The following is a 13269-nucleotide window of genomic DNA, read 5'->3' on the forward strand; positions in this document are numbered from 1 at the left end:
AACCATTTATAATCTTCCATGTTTTTTCCCTAATAAGTAACAGGGATGAGAAACTCTTCTTTGAATTTCAAGACTATATATTAACCAGTATTAATGTGTATTTTTTATTTTACCATCTGTCCTCTGGAAAGTTTGCACCAATTTACACTCAAAACTGTAGGAGACTGCCATTTTATTTGTTTGCTTTTGGAAGTATTGTGAACAGTGGTAGCTTCCTGTATTTACTTGTAATTTTTAAGGATTAATTATTGAATTTTTTTTCATGCCACAGTCATTTGCATTCTTTTCTTTCTTTTCTTTTCTTTTCCTTTGGTACATGCCTGATAATTTCTTATTTGCCTCAATTTCTAGTGGAAAAGTCTTTACATAAGAATGTTAAGTTTTAGGGCACCCGGGTGGCTCAGTGGGTTAAAGCCTCTGCCTTCGGATCAGGTCATGATCCCAGGGTCCTGGGATCGAGATCCACATCAGGCTCTCTGCTTAGCAGGGAGCCTGCTTCCTTCTCTCTCTCTGCTTACTTGTGATCTCTGTCAAATAAATAAATAAAATCTTTTTTTTTCTTTAAAAGAATGTTTGTTTTTAAATTAAATGTCACAGAATTTCCCCCAGTTGTTTGCCTTTTAATATTACAGGGTTTTGTCCAATAAAATATTTTAATTATGTTGTGATCACATTCCTTGGTATTGTATGACTTTTTTCAACCTTGAGATAAGCCTAAAGTCATCAAAGGTATAGATTTGGTCATTATGTATGGATGGAAATCATTAGTTTAAATGAGAGTGAAAACTGTAGTTTCTGTTTAAGTCAATATATTTGATGAAAGAAATACACATTCTAGGAATGAGTTTGGAATATTTTTTCATAATGTGGTCCTTAAATATATTTTATTATCATTCTCGCTTCTGTAAGATTAATTGAGGTAGACTTAGAAAATGACCATTTTGTGGTCTGAGTGGTGCTGTGTCAAGTGCACCTCATTCAGACATTTCCTCAGTCTCCTTTCTGAGTCCTTCTACCCCTGTGGATGAATTTTCAATCACACCCAGTTGTCTTTGTCAGCTACCTTCTAAGTGTGATTCCTCGACAGAAAACACACACTCTATTTAGAGGCTATATAGATCACCTTGTTTTACCCTGCACTTGCCGGCTCCCCTCCATTTGTCCTTATTGTAGGGTGGACAAAATCAGCCATCTTGAGAAGGCAACTGTATTCATTTAAAATTCTTTTTTGGAGGACAAAATATACATAACAGTGGAACTCTACTGGAATTAAAACACTTAATGAAAATGGGGGACAAAAAAAAAAAATGAACTACTGAAAAATAAAGGACCAGCTATCAGCCTATCTTGTCTTTAAAATGACCTAGAGGGCGCCCGGGTGGTTCAGTCCTATAAGCTCCTGACTTGGTTTTGGCTCAGGTCATGATCTTGCAGTGGAGGGACTGGGCCTCACGTCAGGCTCTGCACTTAGTGCAGAATCTTCTTCAGATTCTTTCTCCCTCTACCTCTGCCCCTCCCCCCATAAATAAATAAAATCTTTAAAAATTTAAAAATTAAAAAATTAAAAATAAAATGACCTAGAAAGTAGGCCTAGTAGTGAAAATTCACTTCTGTTTTACTAGTTAAGTGAAATAATAAATACAAACTTACTTGTCATAAAATTTAAACAATTAGCTCACAGTATACTTCTCAATTTCATATAGAAAGGTTTTATGTTTGTTTTTTAACCACCTGGGGTTACAGAACTACACAAAATTCACTGTGGAAAAATATATTGTTGGGTTATGGCTTTGCCAAAAGTCTTTATCTCATTAAATTAGGTTTCCTAGCATTTCCTCTAGTCATATAGTTTCTAGTTCTGTTACAAAAGAAAAATTCTAACACTTCCAAATATACGAACGAATCTAGTTTCACCAAATGTTTTGACTGAAGACCTAAGCTTTTATTATATACTTGGTATTACTGATTACTTAGAGAAATTAAGGTTAAGTTTCACCTCTGCAATCTTAGATGAAGTAGACTTTCCCTGAAGAATTTAAGTGCCTTAAGGTAAGATCATTCCTTGTTAGTGACTTTTGATCAGAATTCATCTCACAAATAGAAAACACAGAAATTGCAATTAGAGACAAAACAAATCTGAGAGAAGGAGTGATGATCTCTGTCCAGTTCAGTATTAGTCACATTTCTGACTAGTTATTTGTAATAAAAGGAGGGAACAATCAGAATGGACAACAATTCGAGCTGACTGCCCCGACACTCAGCAGGGCAATGGAGATTTCATTCTCTCCCCACCTTGTGACTTTTTTTTAGGCATCACTGCATTCACAGTGCAGAAGAGACACTGAATACAAATGTTCATCACATTTAGGCATTCAAAAACACCACAAATGAGTAGGTTAAAAGCCTCTCAGGAACTAGCATCAAACAGTATAGGATTCTAATTAGTTAAAAAAAAGTAATCATACTAACTCAACAATAATTTTCCAATTTAACAATTCACATTAAGAAATAATGGATCTGTATTTTTCATATATTGAAGCAGGCTTTCTCTTTCTGAAGCTACGAGGCCTTAAAAAGCTTTGCTTAAAGTCAACACTAGCCCCTCAAAACGGCAGGGCAATCTCAGAGGCTGGTTAGATAGACAGTGGGGGGCTGGTTAGGTAAACAGTGAAGCCCACTGAACACACAGTTGACTGAGAACAGAGGTCTGCACCTCAATCTTGTCCACGAAAGATGGAGGGAATTTCTCAGGTTGCATTTATTAGATAAATTTTTCAATTTCTAATTAAGCATTCACTCCCTCTCAATGTAGCTCACTAGGGATATTAATATCATCACAAAAGATATATGCCTTCCCACAGACAAGAATCAGGCGGGGAAAATACCTAGGAACCTGTTACTAAAAGACAATCTAAGACACTGTTGGAGATACCACAGTAAGAAGATTCATGGTTTTCATCTTCTTCAAGTGGTTTCTAGGTGATCCGATCCATTTTTATAAAATAAACATTAGAGCTACCTCCAGAGTGTAAGCTCCACAAAGTTAAGGACTCTTACTCTCCTATAAATGAAGATGTCTTTGGAACATGAAAAAAACCTAACAAGTCAAACTGCTCAGGATAAAGACAGTGTTAAAGCCTTATGTTCACAGTGTGCCCCAAGGGGGCGCCATAGAGCTGGTGCAAGTGTTTCGTGGCTAGGCTTCAAGTATGACTGTACTGTGATAAGGATCTTTCCAGTTCTCTGAACAGCCAGAGCTTTGAGTATGTTGCCTCTCCTGGACAAATGTGACCAGTTTACCCCAAAGTGTCTTACAGCTGTTAGCTTTTCATTTCTATTCCTGCTATGATAACAAAGACTGTAAACCACTGTGGTACATGACCAAGATAAATGAGCCTGTTACTCATGATGAACAGGTGTGACCTTTTGGCCCCTTTGACAAAAGAACCTTCATGTACACTGGATAGCAGGCTCATCCACATGCATTAGCCTTCCAGCATGCTCCACAAGGCTAATAAACTGAACTGCTCAGCTGAACTGGTTTATTTGTCTGGGGGGAGAAACAGAACTCCATTTACACAATGATAAGGACCTTTTGGCTTCTCGGGGCTACCTCTTGCCTCACTATGGTGAGCCATGCTATCTGCATAAACAAAGGTAATTATTTTTATTTTATGTGATTGAAAGGCATACAAGTAGTTCATTTAAAAAAAAAAACTGCTTTCTTTTGGGTCTAAGTTAAAGGGGAACTAAGTTCCTTGAGGCACACCATTTTAAAGTATCTTCTGTCAAGAGAAGACATTCTGCCCAGTTGAATTAGGCTCTGAGAGCTATACAGACTTGACACTGTGTTAATTGCTTTAAAAACATTTTATGGAGTTTGATAAGTAACACAAAATCCTGTCCTTTTTTTTGCAGCTGAACAGTGACATAATTCATTTTATTCCAGGTGATCTCCAAATCCCCTCGGGTAAGACATCTGGCCGACACATTCTGGAACGTATTATGGGCCTGTGCAGGACTGCAGGTTGGGGACTGACTTTTCTCTCTACCCCATCAGAATCACCTTTTGGGGTTCTCCGTGAAAGCACAGTAAGCGTGCATGCTTCTACTCCTACTTTTTTTTTTTTTTTGAACAATTTGGCTGTCTAGACAGATAAAAAACCACAGAGGGAAGGGCTGTGTAACCAAAGCTCATTTATTAAAGGACAAGCACACAAAGAATACGAAGTCTTTAGAGGAAAACACCCAACTAAAAGATTAAAACTCTCCAATCCACTTTCAAAAGTGGTGAGTGAAGAGTTAATGTAAGTAATTACAAAACAGTCCTACCACCTAGATGAACAGCTAATAGTTTTGGTGACCTGAAAATTCTCCCAGTGTCTTTCTGAGGTATCAGAGAACGACACTGTGAACACAACTGAACTAAGGCAGTGATCTTCAACCCTGGCAGCACATCAGCCTCGCTTTGGAAAATGTTCAAAATGCTGATGCCCCAGAGGTGCTTGGGTAGCCCAGTGGGTTAAAGCCTCTGCCTTCCGCTCAGGTCACAATCCCAGGGTCCTAGGATTGAGCCCTGCATCGCGCTCTCTGCTAAGCAGGGAGTCTGCTTCTCTTCCTCTTTCTCTGCCTGCCTCTCTGCCTACTTGTGATCTCTGTCTGTCAAATAAATAAAATCTTTAGAAAATAAAATGCTGATGCCTGGGACTTAGCACTGAACAATTTTTCAGTTAGAAAATCCCATGACAGGCCATGCATATGAGTACATTTTTACTCCTTGGTGATTATAATGGGGAGCCATGATTAAGAACCACTGTGCTAAGGATTAAAATGATGTCCGGTGATTCTTCAATTTTGACCCACTGAAGAATCACCCAGGAAGCACAGGGTAGGGCTTGCAGTTCTGTATTTGCCATAGGCATGATGGCAATGATCTGAGGGGCATACTGACTAAGACAAGTCTTTAAGCACTGGTTCTCCAAGAGGGCTGCACACTGCAAATAACCTGGGGGGTTAATACTCCAAAGTATCTGGGTCCTTCCATGGAGATTCTGACTTCCTTCACGTAGGGCATGCTCTGGGTATTGGGTTGTAAGAACTTACCAGGTGATTCTAATAGGCAACAAGCTCTGAGGCCACTGCCTTAGCTTCTATGGAGTGAAACAGCAAAGACTAGTAAACCAGGAATGAAGAGGAATTAGAGAAGCATCGTGTTTAAGTGACAGGTTGCACAATATAGGTCTCATGGCCAATGGAATGTCTAACAAGTAGTGCTTTTGTTTTCTACAGGATTTGGAAGCTCTGCCATCACTGAGCTTGCATTCCCCCGTGGTAGCAAGCAGGTGGGACCAAGTAGAGTTGGCCCCCTTAGACCGTATGTGCCCTTTCCCCTGTGCCAGCCTACCTGCCCCATTCCCTTCACTTGTGTTCCCTGCCTTGCCCTGCAGGCAGTTGAGTTGGAGAACTTGGGGTTCAGCAAAGCCTATGCACCCAGACTCCAGCTCGCTGGGTTCAACGAGCAAGTCCCCAGCAGAGCTTGCTTTAGTCAAGAGTGACTGTACACAAAATGAAAAATTAGCCTCTTCAGTTTTTAGACACTGTATATGCATTGACAAGCTGCCCTTCTCATACATGATATTTAGGAATATTAAAGGAGAGAGTTAGGGATGAAGCCCTTGAAACAGGTCACACATTCCATTCCCAGGCTCCAGGCTCTTACCCACTATTTGTGGGATAACAACAACCCTGTCAAGGTTTTGAGAATCAGAGATAGACATCAAGCCCCTATTGAAGTGCTGGACTCCTAAACAAGTGCTCAATTGACATCAAACTGCTGTTACCCATTTTGTAGCTCTGCTGCCCTTCACCTGTGCACTGAAGCTGGGTAGGCCCTGTGCACAGTGAGCTTGGTGCAAAATTTCCTATTCTGTTCAAGTAAAGGCCAGAAAATATTTTAACAAATCAAATCAAACTAATCACCCACTAAGCACCAATGAAATTAAAATGAGAATAGGTTTTGGACGCACAAAGCTCTAATCCATCTGGGGAGAATCTGTCATCTGGCATGCCCTAATGGTGTCTAGTATGTCATCTTTGTACAGACCATGCCCTGTGCCCTTTGTTTCATCTATGGCTAGACAAAGGCCCTTCAGAAAGAATGTTCCCTCTTCTCTCAACTAACCCCACTGGGGAGGCTTTCACAAGGTAGGTAATTATTAAAGCAGTACTCAAAAAATGAACAAATAAACCCACATACACGCATTCCAGAGAAGTCTTGGTAGCTGATGTTGGATGGCGTTATTTTTCTTAGGTGTTAAAATATTTCAAAATCTACACTGTCAGTCTATCAGTGACCGAACAGCTGTTATTGGAGAATGTTAATAGAAAGACAACCCTATGCACCTGGACTACCCATTTCCCACATCCCAATTAGCTAAAAGTGTTAAAATTTGGGTTGTACACAATCAGTAATGATAGGATGGTTCATTTTTCCAGAACTGTGCTTCATTATTTTGCCAGTTAGTATGGATTAAAATCATTGAACACTTTCCCACATACCCTTCATTTTTATCTTTATTAGATCTTCCAGTAAGTACAAGTGTTCAAGAGGTAGAGAAGACTAAACCTACTTCCAGATGTTTCGATCCACCAAGCTGTACTGTACTATTCAGCAAAAGTGCCGTATTCACAGAATTTACTTCTGTCAATTTAAAATAAACACCCATCAATGTGTTTCAAAAATGCAACCAAAGAACTCATCCCTTTGTTCTTGAAAAACAATTTTCTAACAGTGCAATCACTCTAAAGTTTTTCCAAGCTACTTCACACATCCCATAAAGATGGCCGTTTTTTAGATGCTTGCAACACCCTTCCGCCTTATCCAATCACTGCATTTTTTATGATTATTCAAAGAAAAGGAAAATGAGGTAGTATTTCTTAGTCATGTATTTATAATTGTGTTTTCATTTTCTAAGATATATTTCTCTTGAAATTACAAAGGGCATCCTTGATTGAACAATTACAATGATTCATTTTCTCTTCTAAGAATCCATTTAACACGTGAGGGCGATCAGCCGTACTACAGTTGTGCTGCTCGGTTATGTGAAAAGGCTCTAAGGCTCATTTTTTAGCCTTAGGCAACCTGTGTTATTTTAAATGTCGGTTTTCAGAAAATGCTAACACCTAGTAAGTAGATGAAGAGGTAGACACTTTTGGGCATCTCCCCTAACTTCCACATCCTATGGGAGAGAAGCCGGAGATCTCTCAGAAGTCTTGAAGGCCACCAGAGAGAGCTAGCCCAAGAATCAGAACCTGACAGACTCCGTCTGCCCTTTGCCCTGCAGCACGCCCCAGCCGGCTGTGGGCAGATACAGTCCTCCCTGGGCTCCCCCGGGGTGATGTGCCGTTTGTCCAGGACCCTGAACACTTCACCCAGGCCATTTTTCAGTGTTGTTTAGGCAGCTGGTCACCTTGAGAGAGGACCCTGAGATCTCCTTTTGGGTGAAGGGCAGCCTTGCTTATGTAGCTTGCTATGAAAGCTCAAGTGGGTACCCACTGAGTGCAAGCCTTCCAGCCGGCACACGCTTCATCACCCCTGGAGCTGCCTTAGCTTGTAAGGACAGTAACATCAGCTCCGACACCTGGCAATGAATTCAGCTTGAAAATTCGTGTTTACAGCTTATTATAGCAAATGATTTGATTAGAATTACTGAGAATATGGAGACTGGCAAACAACATACCAAACAAAAGCATTCAAGGACTCTAGTAAATGTGTGTTCCCGTTACTCATCATTCCAATACGTTCTTAGGCTATTTTTGGTCCTCATCATTCAGGTCTCAGAAGACTTTATATTTCAGGGACCTTCCAGCCAACTAAAATATTCAAGTGCTTAAGAGATAGCTTCAGTCTTAAGTATATTTTGTTAATGAAATAAGCAGAAATTAATATTTCGAAGGCAATGAGCATTCCCCATAGCTAAGTTATTTACCTCTGAAAGTTTTGAACACACAGGTTGAGTGAGTTGATAGAACAATTTCCAGCTAAGAAAACTGTATTTTGGAAGGCAAATCTTAAAGCAATTTAATGAACGTCTCAAGGACGTTTAAAGAGAGTGAGAGAGGGAGCCTGCTTCCCTCTCTCTCTCTCTCTGCCTGCCTCTCCGTCTACTTGTGATTTCTCTCTGTCAAATAAATAAATAAAATCTAAAAAAAAAAAGAGAGTGAGAGAGTTGACATTTAGTGAAATTCTTATGTTTCTCAAGGAGCTCTCTAAAGAAATTAAATATTTAAAGTAAAAAGTGAAGTCTACAAAACAATAACCTAGCTATTTATAGAAAATCTCAGAGTGCAGAGGTTATCTATACAAAGAAGGAACTTGGGCGTAAAGAACTCCCCTTTGCCACCCATGCTTTAGGCGTCATTACGGCTTCCTCAGGTTTCCCTGGTGCCTGGGAGGGTGTGTGGCTCACAGGACAGCAGGAGGGAACACGGCAGCAACATTCCTGCACACTCTAAATTCCAGGCTCCAATCTGTAGTCAGAATCTCAGTCTCACCACTTCGAAGAAGCTCAATGACCTTGGGCAAGTTACTTACTCAGGTCAGCATTTACGTAACAGGGCTATAGGGACTCAGTTCATATAAAGTACTTTGCTACCTGGCACATTTCCTAAGATGACGGGCACTCAAACAAATGTTGGATTTAATTCACTCCCATAATCTGAAGCATAGGGTTTACAACTGCAAACAAACCCTACTCAGGATGCAGTGTGGGCCGATCTCTTCGTTGTGCAGACAGGAAATCTGCTCCAGGTGCCAAAGCTAGGGAAGTACGAAGCCAGGTGCCCCATCTCCATGCACTGCAGGAATGGGGGCTACTTTGCCAGTGAGAAAATTTCCCGGGATGCCTGGGTGATTCAGATATTGGGCTCTGGTCATGATTCCCAGATTCTGGGATTGAGCCCTGCATCAGGCTCCCTGCTTCTCCCATTCCCACTACCCCTGCTTGTGTTCCCTCCCTCCCTCTCTGTCAAATAAACAAATAAAATCTTTAAAAAAAGAAAATTTCCCGTTCTTTTCTGCCAACTCCGTTCACCAACAACCCCAATCATATTTTTTTTTTTAACTTAAGCATAAAGGTATGTGAGACACCCCTCCCGCCACCCCCGCCACTGCCCCAAACAGTGGTGTATGGAAACCGTGCTATCTGCAGAAATAAATTGCTAAAATGCAATACTGACATCATAAGATGCTTATTTTTGCCAAATTCGCTAAAATAATAAAGCGCTTACTTATTGGCAAATTAACAATACAGCCAAGAAGCTACTAATGTTTTGGGTGGCAGCCAATAATTTTCACTTGTGTTCTTTGTAGGTTGCATACATTCCTTCTCGGGTCTTAATTTCTTAAAAAAAAATTAAGAATTCCCCATTTCCAACTTGTAATTTACAAAGTATTCCACATTTTCGGCTGAGGCCACCAAACAGGCTATTCTGAAAGCACACAGGCATTTTCCAAAAGCCCAATTCAAAGCTGCGTGTATTCAATATACGTCAACAATGAGCACTTGTGTATTAACTGTACGTTCAGAGACACATCCCCTTTCATTTCTCGCATTTAGTGCCTGAAGTGGGAGGAACAATTTAACAAGGAAGCAGCTGCAAGAACAATGAACCAATCTAAAGCCTAGTGACTCTTAAGAGTTCCGTAGTAAAATACACTGTGCAACCAACAATTATATCAAGAAATCAAGTCTCATATGACAGGTGTGCTATAAGTTGCCTCTTTGCTGCTCTGAGAAATACAAAAAGCCAAAAGCACAAGGAAAACTGCAGTATTAACCATAACAAACTACAAGACATTCATTTTCTCTCCCTGCCCCAACTTTTCTGGAAACAAATTAGTAAGAGCTCATTGGAATGTAAAATACAGACATTATTTTATTGTCTTAAGAGCACCCCACTTATTTCCTTCCTCCTTTTCTTCATATAAACATGGTTACAAATTTAAAAAAAAAAAAAAGTATGTTTCCCATTGCTGTAGAACCAATTATCAGGTATGTAATGACTTTAACGTATTACCTTCCAGTTCTGCAGGTAGGAGTCCGGAAATATCGTGGTTGCATTCCTCCTGCTCAGGATCTCTCAAGCCAGAATCAAGATGCCAGCCAGACCCCGTTCTTCTCTGCAGCTTCTGGAGAGTATTCTTCCAAACTCTACTCATGCTGTTTGCTGAATTCAGCTCTTTGTGCTTATACAACTGAGGTCCTCGTTTCTTTGCCAGCCACCTACATTTCTGAGGGTTGCAATCCCATCCATGTTCAAAGTCAGCAGCAGATCCCCCCCCACAACCCCAGGGAGTGAGGGATCCCGCTCATATTCAGGATCTCTCTGCTCAGGAAGAGCCGAGTCCCTTTTAAAATCTCCCCTCATTAGCTACAAGCCACCAAGCCAGTCTATCTTAAGGGGCACTGATTTGAAACTTGAATCACCTGAGCAAAAACCCTTTCCTGCTACACTGACACCGGGAGGTTTCATTGCCTGTGCACGCACGTTCCCACACCACAGTGGGAACTAGAGGAGCCATTTCAGAATTTTGTTTCCTTCAGCCGGCAAACAGGGATTCGAGTCTATCCAATAGGAATTATTAGGTTATTTTTCCTGAACCAGCATTTTGGATTTTAATCTCTTCTAAAAATATAAACTTTCTTGATCTGTTCAGCCCTAACAGAGAAAGAAAAGCAATTTGGAAACCAGAATTCTAAAAGCCAATGGCAATTCTTTTAAAATTCCATTTCCATCTCCTCTAAATAATTGATAATTCCCATTACGGTAGCCTAGTGGTTTTTAAATTCTTTTTAATCAAAGGTTAGTTGTGGATAATTAGGCTCTGTGGAGGATTAAGGAAGCATTAATGATGTGTGAATATTGATCTATCGTTATTTGACAATGCACATAATTTCCGTATTACCCGCCATCCTCCCGATTTACTTAAGAAAGCTGTCCAGAGAGGGGCGCCTGGGTGGCTCAGTGGGTTAAGCCGCTGCCTTCGGCTCAGGTCATGATCTCAGGGTCCTGGGATCGAGTCCCGCATCGGGCACTCTGCTCAGCAGGGAGCCTGCTTCCCTCTCTCTCTCTCTGCCTGCCTCTCTGCCTACTTGTGATCTCTCTCTGTCAGATAAATAAATAAAATCTTTAAAAAAAAAAAAAAAAAAAAAAGAAAGCTGTCCAGAGAGAAATAAGACTAGACTGACGACAGCAGGCCCAGGGAGAGATAGAGCACCGGGGGGTCCCATCGACTTCGCTAATGTCAACGGCCATGCTGTTCTAGACCGTAACGTGCATCCTTTTCCTTGTTTTCCCCTTTCCCTGTGATCATCTTCACAGCATGAACCACTGGTATCAGGAAGTACAAGATAATGTGTTAAGAAACCTTGTCCTCATTCTGCTACACCTTTAATCAGTCGGGCATGTTTAGAAAAGGCATTTATCTCTGGGTCTCACTGGCCACATCCGTAACATAAAGCCATGTTAGAATTTTAGAGCTGAATTTCACCTTTGAGATCATGATCTTTCAAGTTCCAACCAGCTTGAGTCATATTTATCCAAACATCAACTTGTCAAAAGGGAAAATATTCCGATTAGAGAAATGTGGTATTTAAAATGGGTAGTAACAGGGTACTTGGTTCCTACTTGGAGTAAGTTATCACTTTCATTCCTTTTAAAGTTCTGCACGTTTTTACATTTCAGTAAACGAAGCATCTTAATCCTGTTCCAAACCCCTCAATACCAGACTCCTCTTCTGCTTCAGTGCTCAACTTCTTTGTTTCCGTTAGTTAAAAGAACACTGTTCTACAAAACTGTAGGCACTTCCCAATTCAAAGCCTAATATATTAAAATCAATTCAGTGTTCTCATAATAACAAGGCCATGTCACCCTGCTTTTGCATGATCTGTGAAAAAGAAGGAGAAGCCAGAATTCCCAATTATATTCTTCTGAACTCTGGAATATTGACATTCCTGAACTTTTGACATAACCTATTTCAATTTACATTTGCTGAGAGGTTATGATAGATCTGACTTTATACCAGACCAGGAGTTTCCTACAAGCATCTTTTTATCCTCAGCACATAACACAATGTTTAGAACTTAGCAGGTTCTCAAAATGTATTTCCAGAATGAGCTGACAATCTAGTGGAAAAGAAGGATTTCAGCCCAGTGATACCCATTTCAGGCTTCTAATCTACAAAACTATAATATATTAAGTTTCTGTGGTATTGGGCCACTAAATCTGCGCTAATTTCTTATGGGAGTAATAGGAAGCTAACTTGGGGGTCAGGGAATTGGTTTCAGCTCTGAAAAGGCTTCACTGCAGTGGTTTTTCATGAGAAACAAAGGGCATAGATGCAGGGGAAGGAAACAGGTGGTTTCTGAAATGCTTGCTACTCAAAATGTGGCCCTGGTGCACAGAGGCCTTTTAGAAATGCAAAATGTCAGGCCCTCCTGCACACCTACTAAACCAGACTCAGTGTTTTAATGAGAGCCCCAGGTGAATGACATTCATATTAAAGTTTGAGGAGCAGTAGGTTTGAAGTTCTTCAAAACTATTTTATCTTTTTTGATACCCAAATTGCCCGGGGTGGAGGGGGAGAATACTCAACCACACCCACAAGATTGCTGGCTGCAGTTTGTTACCCGTGACAAAAGAAATCAGCATTTCTACTGCTCTTAAATAATGACAAGGCCCTTCAGGAAAATCCATTTGCCCCACCTGCAAAGAATTTTCCTTTGAAAATTCCCTTTGGCTGATAGATTCTTGAAGGTCAAAATTTTACACTTTGAAAAAAATATTAGAATTCCTGGCATAGTACTCACAGAGCCATGTTGTGGAGGACAAAATAATTTCATTCAAATAATACATTTTCTTTAATTACTTTAATATAAAAGACAGCAGTGTTTCATATTTCACATGATATAAAAAAAAGTTTTAAAACCCTCTAATAAGTTTTTAATGAAAATAAATTTATTGAAGGGTAGCAATGACTACAAAATTAATACTACCAAATCATGACTCAAGCCTTTGCCTTAACTGTAATATTTGGAGGGTAGGTAGAGAAAATACCAAACAAGAATATGGACGTTTGAAAACCCTTTTTTATCTAGCCTGTGACTCTTCGCTAAAGCTGGTGCATATCGGAAGACATACTCAACATTGTTGTAAACGCGTGCAGCCAAAGTAAAAAAATCTAAAACAGTTCTCCCCTGATTTTGTAAC

Source organism: Mustela putorius, unplaced genomic scaffold (assembly GCF_011764305.1).
Source record: "Mustela putorius furo isolate JIRA1106 unplaced genomic scaffold, ASM1176430v1.1 tig00000145_pilon_pilon_pilon, whole genome shotgun sequence".
NCBI lineage: Eukaryota > Metazoa > Chordata > Mammalia > Carnivora > Mustelidae > Mustela > Mustela putorius.